Raw genomic sequence first — 12,260 nt, forward strand, 5'->3', positions numbered from 1 at the left:
GAAGAACTCCATCCCTATTTGGGAGGACTAACTCACCCAAAAAATTGGAGGCTCACAGAAAATCTTGTAAAATAGATTTATTAGGAGAGAGGAATACATGGCCAGGAGGCAGAGTTAAGATGGAGACTGCCTCCCCAAGTGAGAAAAGAGTTGATGTTTTGTATGTTTACGAAGAAAGCTGCATCCTGAGTGAGAAGATTGCAAAACAACTAGGGAGGGGATACCTGGAGTTTGAATAATGGGCTGTCAGTAAGATAGGCAGCACACATCCTGCCAAAGTGCAAGGAATCCGTAGCTCAAGTTTATGGAACTTTCATATCATCTTTGTTCCTTGCAGACCTTGGTATGTTTATCAGTGTTTATACCATAGATGGAACTGTCTCTGAATGTGTCAGGGTCTTTGTGCTCTGACTACACTGCATTCCTGAGGTGGGAGGCAGAGTTGCTTTTCACCTCTGGATTCTGTGGCTTCAGTGTCCAAAGTTTAATTCCTTAGGGGTGGGGGTCTCTGCGTTTTTGGGGTCCTATGTCCCACTACAAGGAGACTGGCACACAAGGAATAAAATAGTGTTCCCAAATTCCCAATGTTAATCGCTTGGTTTCAGAAATGAGAATTCTCAAAATCAGTTGGACCAGAGAATTTTGCAAGATGCAGATGCAGAAGGAAAATCCTGTTTGCAATTTGAAATAGCAACCCCCTCAAGGAGGCAAACAAGAGTCAAGCACAACAAAATTTACTCCTAACTGGTGTAAAAAATGTCATCTCAACACTGTAATCCCAGGTTTCATGTGATCATAAATACTTTACAGTCTTACCACTCCAAAAAACGTGATCGGAAATATGAGGTAGCAAAACTTTTGCAGCTAACATGTTCATTCAGTATTTATTATGTCACTACTTAGTTTGTTACTAAATATGTGGCTTCCCATCGTTACAGCTTAACATTTTGACTTGAATATTCTTTAAACAAATAAAATACTTTGTTATCTAATTTATTTTGAAAGCTAGTATCAAAATAATTGTAAATTTGGACAAGGAAAGGTGACTTTTGTTAAGAGCTTGTAAATTTTCTGACAACATTTTTGTTTTTGTTTTTTTGCAGGGCAATGGAGGTTAAGTGACTTGCCCAGGGTCATGCAGCTAGTAAGTGTCAAGTGTCTGAGGCCGGATTTGAACTCAGGTACTCCTGACTCCAGAGCCAGTGCTTTATCCACTGCGCCACCTAGCTGCCTCGACAACATATTTTTGAACAGTTAAAATTTAATTATACCTGAAAAATATTAGTGAACATAAATTAATATGGGCCTAGTAATGTGCTATATATCTATCATACATCAACAAAGCTAACTAAATTCAGAAAGGCTTGACCACCAAGTGATGAATATTAATTTTGAATACAGCAGTTCATGAAAAAAAATTTACTAAGCTATACAAAGAGTTTCAATCTGAACATGTGTGAGTGAAATACTCACACAAATAGTCACAGATCCTTAAGGCATTGAAGTAAGTTAAGAAATAAGTGATTATTCTTTGACCAAAGTGATTCCTATCATTGAATAATTTAAGAAGAATGTAATTATGTAAAGTGGACAAGGGAAGTCCAGGCTTTTATACTGCTTCATATATAATGTCAAATTAGGCATTTAGTATAAAACTTAATGAAGTTGAAGATTTTGTTCATTCAGAAAGGAATCCAATTTTTGTCTTCCTCATCTGGCATTTTCAAGTATTATCAAAAAAATATGCAATGGATACATTCTGACTCCTAAGTGGAAGAGACTTCTCTACCTGCAAATAACTTCCTAAAAGCCTAGGACTGCTACACTTCAGCTAGCATCTGGATTTAATATAAGAAATACAAAGAGGAATGAGACACTTTCTCAGAGACAATTTCTCAAATATTAATTGCACTAATTATTAAACATTAGCTCACTGAATATAACTAATAATATTTTAAAACATCAATTTTATTCCAAGTCATGTGACAAACAAGAAGGAAGAGTAGATAATTTCCTTTGATCCTCACTACCTCTCAAACTTATCCAAAATAAAAACTGTGCACCAAAGATAAAGCAACATCAGCTGTGTCCATGGTCTAGGACACCAGGAATCAAAAGAAGATAAAAACCCAAGATCAAAATGGGTACATGACTTATACATAAAGGGTGTCACCATAATCAAATTATGAGAGCACAGAATAGTTTATTTGTCAGATCTATGAATAAAGGAAGAATTTAGGACCAAAGAAAATATAGAACATTACAAAATGTAAAATAGATCATTTTCATTATATAAAATTTAAATTTTTTGCACAAACAACCAATGCAACCAAAATTAAAAGGAAACCAAAAAACTTGGGAAAAATTTTTTGCAACAAGTATCTCTGATTAGGGTGTCATTTCTCAAATATATAGAGAACCTAGCAAACTTGTAAAAATATGAATCACTCCCCGATTAAAAAATGTTCAAAGAATATGAACAGGCAGTTTTCAGACAAAGAAATCAAAGTTACCACAGTCATATGAAAAAATGTTCTAAGACACTATTGAATAGAGAAATGCACATTAAAACAACTCTGGTGACATCTAGGTGGCGCAGTGGATAGAGCACTGGCCCTGGATTCAGGAGGACCTGAGTCCAAATCCAGCCTCAGACATTTGACACTTACTAGCTGTGTGACCCTGGGCAAGCCACTTGACTCCAATTGCCTTACCAAAAAAACAAAACAAAACAAAAAACAAAGAAACCAACAAGAACTCTGAGTGACAAATATAACAAAAACAGAAAATATTGGATGTTGCAGGGGATGTGGGAAAGCTGGAATACTAATCCAATGTTGGTGGAGTTGTGAAAAGATCCAACCATTCTGGAGAGTTCTGGAACTATGCCCAAAGGGCTATAGAACTGTGCATACCCTTTTATCCAGCAATACCACTGCTAGGTTTATATCCCAAAGACATCCCCAAAAAGAAAAAAAGGCCTATTTGTACAAAAAATTTTGTAGCAGCTCTTTTTGTGGTGCATAAGAATTAGAAATCAAAGGAATGCCAATCAATTGGAGAATTGATTGTTGTGGTATAATGATGGAGATGGAATATTATTGTACTATAAGAAATGACAAGCAGAATGATTTCAGAAAGGCCTGGAAAGACTTGTATGAATTGATGTATAATGAAGTGAGCAGAACCAAGAGAACATTGTGCACAGAAACAGCAATATTGTTTGATGAAGAACTATGAATGACTTAACTATTCTCAGCAATACAATAATCCAAGATAATCCCAATGATGAAACATACTATCCACCTCCAAAGAAAGAAATGATATTGATGGAACAGACTGAACCATGTTATTTTTCACTTGCTTTCATTTTTTTAATTCAAGTTTTCTTATACAAAATGATTAATATGGTAATGTTTTACATAATCATATATGTATAACCTATATCTGATTGTTTACTTCCTCAGGGAGGGTTTAGGGGAGGGAGGGAAGGAGGGATAAAAATTGGAACCCAAAAGTATAAATAAAAATGTTTATTACTTTTTAAAAAAGGTAAAAATGAAATAGCTCTGAGGTACCACCTCACACCTATTAGTTGTTTGGGGGGGGTTGTTATTGTTTTTTGTTTGTTTGTTTGTTGTTGTTGTTGTTGTTTTGCTGGGCAATGTGACTTGCCCAGGGTCACACAGCTAGTAAGTGTTAAGTGTCTGAGGCCAGATTTGAACTCAGGTCCTCCTGAATGCAGGGCCAGTGCTTTATCCACTGCGCCACCTAGCTGCCCCCCCCCACCTCACACCTAATAGATAGGCAAATATGACAGAAAAGGAAAATGATAAATGTTGGTGGGGTTGTGGGAAAACTTGGACACCAAGGCATTGTTGGTGAAGTGTAAACTGATTCAGCTATTCTGGAGAGCAATTTGGAATTATGCTAAAAGGTCTATAAAACTGCATACCCTTTAATCCAACAATACCAAAGACGTAAAATAATAAGGGGAAAGGACCTATTTGTACAAAAACATCCATAGCAGCTCTTTTTGTGGTGGCTAAAAATTAGAAATCAAAGGGATGCCCATCAATTGGGGAATGGGTAAACAAGATGTATATGATTGTGATGGAATATTATCCCTTCCTCCCTTCCCTCTCTCCTTCCACTTCCCTACCCCCCCTTCCTTCTCTCCCTCCCTCTCTTCTTTCTTCCTTTCCCTCCTTCCCCTCTTTTTGTCCACATGGGGAATCATAGTTTTACATATGGGTGCTCTGCCCAAAGGAATATAAATTTTTATCATTCTTACTATCATCAGATTTGGTTCAGGGAGGGAATAACATATACACCCATTTGTATAAAAAATTTAGCTTACTCTTTAAGAAAGTAAAAGGGTAAGGGGAATAGGGTGGTACTGATAGAAGGGAGGGCAAAAGCAGGGGAAGAAAGGGGAAAAAAAGGAAGGGCAGCTGAAAAAATGGAGGGCAGATTGAGGGAGGAAGTGGTCAGAAGCAAAACACTGGTGAGGAGGAATAGGGTGAAAGAAGAAAAAAAAGAGTACAAACAAAGGGGAAAAGAGGATGGAGGGATATAAACAGTGATTTTAGCTGTGAATGGGAATGGGATGAACTCTCCCATAAAATGGAAGTGAATAGCAGAGTGGTTTAAAAATCAGAATCCTACAACATATTGTTTGCAAGAAACACATTTGAAGCAGAGAGATACACAGAGCAAAATATATCATGCTTCAGCTGAGGTAAAAAAAGTAGGGATATCAATCCTTATCTCAGACAAAGCAAAAGCAAAAATAGATCAAATTAAAAGAGATAAGGAAGGAAACTACATCTTGCTAAAAGGTATGATATATAATGAAGCAATATTAATACTAAACATATAAGAGCCAAGTGGAAATAGCAAAACTATACGAGTGGGGGATCTGTACCTTCCCTTCTCAGAATTACATAAATCTAACACCAAAATAAATAAGAAAGTAGTTAAAGAGGTGAATAGAATGTTAGAAAAGTTAGATATGATGGAAGTCTGGAGAAAAATGAATGGGGATAGAAAGGAATATACCTTTTTCTCAGCAGTACATAGCACAAATTTAAAAACTGACCATGTATTAGGGCACAAAAACCTCATAGTCAAATGTAGAAAGGCAGAAATAGTAAATGCATCCTCAGATCATAATGCAATGAAAATTACATGTAATAAAGAGCAATGGAAAGATAGACTGAAAATTAATTGGAAACTAAATAATCTCATCCTAAAGAATGAGGGGGTCAAACAACAAATCATAGAAACAATCAATAATTTCATCCAAGAGAATGACAATAATGGGACAACAAAGCAAAGCCTATGGAATGCAGCCAAAACAATGCTTGGGAGAAATTTTATATATCTAAATGATTACATGAATAAAATAGAGAGGGGCAGCTAGGTGGCGCAGTGGATAGAGCACTGTCCGTGGAGTCAGGAGGACCTGAGTTCAAATCCAGCCTCAGACACTTAACACTTACTAGCTGTGTGACCCTGGGCAAGTCACTTAAACCCAATTGCCTCACCAAAAAAACAAAACAAAACAAAAAAATAAAATAGAAAAAGAGGAGATCAATGAATTGGGCATGCAACTAAAAAAGCTAGAAAAAGAACAAATTAAAAATCCCCAATTAAATACTAAATTAGAAATCCTGAAAATCAAAGGAGAGATTAATAAAATTGAAAGTCAGAAAATTAAAGAATTAAGCAATAAAACTAAGAGCTTGTTTTATGAAAAAAATCAGTAAAATAGATAAACCTTTGGTTAATTTGATTTTAAAAAAAGAAAGTAGAAAACCATATTACCAGTGTCAAAAATGAAAGGGGTGAATTCACCACCAATGAAGTGGAAATTAAAGCAATGATTAAGAGCTATTTTTACCAACTCTATGTCAATAAATTTGACAATCTAAATGAAATGGATGAATATTTACAAAAATAAAAATTTCCTAGATTAACTGAAGAGGAAATAAAATCCTTAAATAATCCCATTTTAGAAAAAGAAATTGAACAAGCCATCAATGAACTCCCTAAGAAAAAATCCCCAGGTCCACATGGGTTTACAAGTGAATTCTACCAAATATTTAAAGAACAATTAATTCTTTTTTTTTTTTTTTTAGTGAGGGAATTGGGGTTAAGTGACTTGCCCAGGGTCACACAGCTAGTAAGTGTTTAGTGTCTGAGGCCGGATTTGAACTCAGGTACTCCTGACTCCAGGGTCGGTGCTCTATCCACTGTGCCATCTAGCTGCCTCAAGAACAATTAATTCTAATACTATATAAATTATTTTGAAAAATACGTGGAGTTCTACCAAATTCCTTTTATGACACAAATATGGTGGTGATACCTAAACCAGGCAGAGCCAAAAGAGAAAAAGAAAATTGCAGACCAATTTCCCTAATGAATATCAATGCTAAAACCTTAATTAAAATATTAGCAAGGATATTACAACGATTCATCACCAGGATAATACACTATGACTGGGTGAGATTTATACCAGGAATGCAAAGATGGTTCAGCATTAGGAAAACTAACAATATAATCAACCACATCAATAACAAAACTAACCAAAATCATTGTATTACCTCAATAGATGCAGAGAAAGCATTTGACAAATACAACACCCATTCCTATTAAAAACATTAGAGAGCATGGGAATAGGTGGAACTTTCCTTAAAATAATAACCAGTATCTACCTAAAACAATCAGCAAATGTTATATGTAATGGGGATAAGTTAGAGGCATTCCCGATAAGATCAGGGGTGAAACAGGGATGTCTATTATCACCTCTATTATTTAATATTGTATTAGAAATGTTAGCTTTAGCAATAAGAGAAGAAAAAGGAATTAAAGGAATGAAAATAGGCACAGAGGAAACAAAACGTTCCCTCTTTGCAGATGATATGATAGTATAAATAGAGAATCCTAAAGAATCAACTAAAAAACTACTTGAAACAATTAACAACTTTAGCAAAGTTGCAGAATATAAGATAAACCCACATAAATCGTCAGCATTTCTATACATGACCAACAAAGCTCAGCAGCAAGAGATAGAAAGAGAAATTCCATTTAAAGTGACTGTAGACAAGATAAAATATATGAGAGTCTATCTGCCAAGACAAACCCAGGAATTCTATGAACACAATTACAAAACACTTCTCACACAAATCAAATCAGATCTAAATAATTGGAAAAATATTGATTGCTCATGGATAGACCTAGCTAATATATTTACATGACAATTCTACCTAAATCAATTTACTTATTCAGTGCTATGCCAATCAGACTACCTAAAAATTACTAGCTGTGTGACCCTGGGCAAGTCACTATTTTATAGAGTTAAAAAAATATTAATGAAACTCATCTGGAATAACGAAAGGTCAAGAATATCAAGGGAACTAATGAAAAAAATACACAGGAAGGTGGGCTAGCTGTACCAAATCTGAAGCTATACTATAAAGCAGCAGTCATCAAAACTATTTGGTACTGGCTAAGAAATAGAGTGGTAGATCAATGGAATCGGTTAGGCACAGGAGACACAGTAGTAAATGACTATAGTAATCTACTATTTGATAAACCCAAAGATTCCAGCTTCTGGGATAGGAACTCAGTATTAGACAAAAACTGCTGGGAAAACTGCAAGACAGTATGGCAGAAACTAGGCATAGACCAAAATCTTATACTGTATACCAAAATAAGGCCAAAATGGGTATATGATTTAGACACAAGGATGATACCATAGGTGAATTAAGAGAGGGAGGAATAGTTTACCTCTCAGATTTATGGAGAGAAAAACAATTTAGGTGCAAACAAGATAGAGAATATTATGAAATGTAAAATGGATGATTTTGATTACATTAAATTAAAAAGGCTTTGTACAAACAGAAGCAATGCATCTGTGGTAAAAATTATTAGTGTTTTAGCTGACTCATTTGTAAGGGGCCACACCTGGCCCACCCTGAAGTTATGTATACTATTGAGGTCAGAAGGAGAGCTCTCCATAGGCAGTTTTTGAAGGACCTCCCCTTTGGGGGGAGGAAAGATTGAACGCTCCCTGAAGGGAAGAGCCGAGGCTCTTCTGGAACGCTAGCTGTCTTCCGGAATGCGCTCTCTCTCTGGGGGCTGCTCTCTCTCAGAGTTCTCTCCCTTTCTGGTGGTGTGCAACTGTAAACTGTCCAGGTGTTGGTGAGTTAATTATGGAAAACCCTAAATTCCTTTGAACTAGCTTAATTAAAAATGGTCTGGGGATTGAATAGGTTAAGTTTAGAGTTAAGAGTATTTATCTGTATTTCTATTTTCCTATTTCCTTATCTTTGATTTTTATTAGTTTCACCTTTGTTGTTTAATTCCCAAATAATAAAATCTGATCCTTCTGTGAATTAAAGCTTAAATTTAGGCACTGCTCCTTGAGCATCTGCAATCAAAATTGGTAATAAATGAACAATATCCTCTGGTAACCACAGAGAGACAGCCCCATCTGGAGCACAAGATATGGTTGCTCTAAGTTTACAAAGGAGATCACGACCTAATAAATTTACAGGGGCATGGGGCATAAGTAAAAATGAATGTTCTACAGTTAAAGGTCCCATAGATACCATGCAAGGGGTTAATTCTGCCACTCTTTGGGCCTTACCTGAGACTCCTACCACATTTAAAGATCCAATAGCATTGCATCCAGGGTCTGGTTTACGCACTAAGACTGATTTAGAGGCTCCTGTATCTAACAGACAATCATAATATGTGTCCCCAACTTTGAGGGTCACATGGGGTTTGTTATTCTGGGGAGGTGAATGGATTGGTACAAGAGGGTTCAAAAATTCAGGATCTGGAAAAGTAAAACTTTCTGTATTTATTTTCCACTCCTCCTCTGGACACCTTCAGTCCTGTGTCTCCCTCTGAGGGATTCTAGAGTTACCCCGATTGTGATTCTGTCCTTCTGTACCTCCCTGATAGGGTCTACGATTATACTGATTCTGGTTGTAATAAGGTCTGTAATTATCTTGGTTGTTTCCTTTCTGGTAAAAATTTCCATAATTATTCTGGTTTCTCCTGAAAAAATATTCCAGACCCTCAGTTACTGCCCACCTGAGTTCTTGCTTTCTAATTCTATATTCTCTCAATGAGTGTCCTTTTTTTTCACAGTACTTACACACCTTAGGGATTTTGTCCTGACCTTTAAATGCTTGACCTGAAAGTGCTGGTGCCAGAATTCTTTGCTTAGCCATATTGTCTTCATTCGCCTCAAAGATATAGGTGGCAATTTCTTTAATCCTTTCTACAGCCATATCTTTCCAGCCTGGACACTGTGTCATAAAAAATTTATGTATTTCTGGCAATGATTGATATACAAATGCATTCCTTACAATATAGGAATCTTTTGAGTCTAGTGGGTCCAGTCTTGTAAATTGCCTAGCAGCTTCACAAAATCTATCATAAAATCTATTAGGTTGTTCATTAGGCTCCTGAGCGAGTTTTAAAAACTTTTGCCAGTTGTCAGATTTCTTAGAACAGGATTCCATTCCTTGCAGTAGCATTTCCCTAGCATTTTTTAATTCTTGGAATTGCTGTGGATCATTATAATCCCAGTTTGGCTCCTGGAGAGGCCACTCTGTTAATGCTTAGCCAGAGACCACCAAGGAATTTCCTGCTGTGACAATATCTGCAATTTCACTTGGGGATAGTATAATTTCCATAAGACAAGTGACATCGGCCCAAGTGGGTTGACATGTATTAAATATAGACCTTAACTGTGAAATTACTGACTTCGGATTCTGATCAAACCTAGGTATAAGTTTCTTCCATGCACACAGATCCTTTGGGCTGAATGGGCTATATATTTTACACTGTGCTCCTCTGCGGGCTGTAACATTCTGTAGGGGGAGCAGTTTCTGTTGTTCTGATTCTAAAGCCTGGTCTAAATCTGTTTCTGAACTCAGGTCATCTCCAATAGAGGGACCTGTACGGGTATCCCTCTGAACACGTGGTCTACTATGATCATATCCCTTCCTCTCTTTACAGCTTTTTTGGAAAAAATACCACATTGCAATAATGACAATAATGAGAATAAGATTTATAGCCATTTGAGTTATAATGATAGTGGTATAGTAAAGTTCTAATTTAGTTGTAATGCTTCCAGTAATATTGTATATGTGCTCAGTGGGAAAGATAAACTCTCCCATACCATTGTTCCAAAGATTTTTTACTGTGTTTGTGAGGAGGAAATCAGCAATGCCATGAATAAGTATCGAGTAGGCCAACAGTTTAAATCGGGACAATATGCTGTCCCAAAATATGCCAATTAGAATATACAAGGGGGGAGCCAAATATTCAATCATGGTGCAGTTCAAAATGAACCGGCTTTTCTCTGACCAGCAAGATAAATGCTAAGGTTTTTTTTTTTTTTTAAGAGCAAGGGAGATAGGGGCAGCTAGGTGAAGCAGTGGATAGAGCACCGGCCCTGGAGTCAGGAGTACCTTAGTTCAAATCTGGCCTCAGACACTTAACACTTACTAGCTGTGTGACCCTGGGCAAGTCACTTAACCCCAATTGCCTCACTAAAATTAAAAAAAAAAAAAGAGCAAGGGAGATTGCCTAAGGGGGCAGTGGGGGAGGGGCAAGAAGGTCCCCCAGGTTAGTTGGCTCATGGCCAAATAAGGGGGAGGAGGGGTGGGTTAAAGAAATTCACTAGGTTAATCAACTCCTGGCTGACTCACCAAAAACTGTGGGGACCAATTTTTAATTGGAGAGTGCTAGCTAAGTGGCTCGCTACAATATTGGGGCAAGAAAGGAGACCAGCAGCCTCCCTCAAAACAGAACAAGATTTATTTTAACAAGAACGAACTTAAAAAAAAAAAAACAGAAACAGGATCAGTAGGATCAAGGGAAAGGAAATAAAATGGGGAAAGGGAAATTATAATACCTGAAAAAATACCACCGCCCAGGAATCAGCTGAAAATTCACAGCAGAATGCCTGTTGCTTTCCAGCTTCCACCTAGAATGCCCAATTCTCCTCCCCCAAACCTAGAAACACCCCACACAGCCCCAGCCAATGGGATGGCTGCTCTCAGTCACGTGACTGCCCTCACTAAGCTTCCAATCATTATAATTATGCCAGGTCCATGTAGGCATCGGTGAGTGGTGATGACGTGAGGTGCCAGAGCCCTGGCAACGGCTGCAACCAGGGGGTAGAGCACCGTGCGGTTTGCGGAGCCCCAGGCCAGTGTGCGCCAAGGCATAAAACCCTCAAATAACAATTCTTTACAGACTGAAAACACATATGCCTTTCTATGGCATATGTATGTATGCATGCACATACTTATGCATGTATGTGTGAGCATACATATATGTATATGTATGTGTATAATATAATATGTATAATATAATTAGTATGTATATATGTTGACATACTCAGACACACACAAAAACACATTTATATATTTTGTAGTATGGCATTTGGGCTGTCCATTTCTCACTACATGATTGATTATCCTCTTTTTCCAAATTATATCAGTACTTTTTATACTCAAGTTATCATTTATAATACATTGAAATCTACTTATTCTGACCAAATATCTGGTCTCAGAAGCTCTATGTTCCTTTTAATAATGTATATAAAGATATGTTTGCTTCTTACAATTTTGTGACTAAAAGTGTTATCCTTTCTCACAATGGAGAATATAAATGAATTGAGATTGCTTTATATATATATATATATATATACACACACATGCACACACACATATTTATGTAAATAACTAAAGCCTTTTCTTCTCTCTTGTTCTTTGAGTTTGAGAGGTTACTCCTCTCCCTTATGAAATCTAAATTAGTGTTTTCAGGGCAGCTAGGTGGCACAGTGGATAAAGCACTGGCCCTGGATTCAGGAGTATTTGAGTTCAAATCTGGCCTCAGACACTTAAAACTTACTAGCTGTGTGACCCTGGGCAAGTCACTGTTAATTGGGGTTACCCAATTGCCCCCCCAAAATAAATTAGTGTTTCCTATTTAGAATACAAGTAGAAAAAGTTATGTGTTGTGTTTTTTTTTTAAGATGTTGGATCTTTACTCTTAGAGAACAGCCCAAGGCTGACCTTCAGGCTCTTGCTAAATAATTTGAGACAGAAATCCCAAGGAAGATTAATGCCTATATCACATAGCTAGTGTCCTGTAAAGTACTAATTTTTCCTTTTCTTTCATTCCTTTTTTTTTTTTGTAGGGCAATGAGGGTTAAGTGATTTGCC

Source organism: Dromiciops gliroides, chromosome 1 (genome assembly GCF_019393635.1).
Source record: "Dromiciops gliroides isolate mDroGli1 chromosome 1, mDroGli1.pri, whole genome shotgun sequence".
Classification (NCBI taxonomy): domain Eukaryota; kingdom Metazoa; phylum Chordata; class Mammalia; order Microbiotheria; family Microbiotheriidae; genus Dromiciops; species Dromiciops gliroides.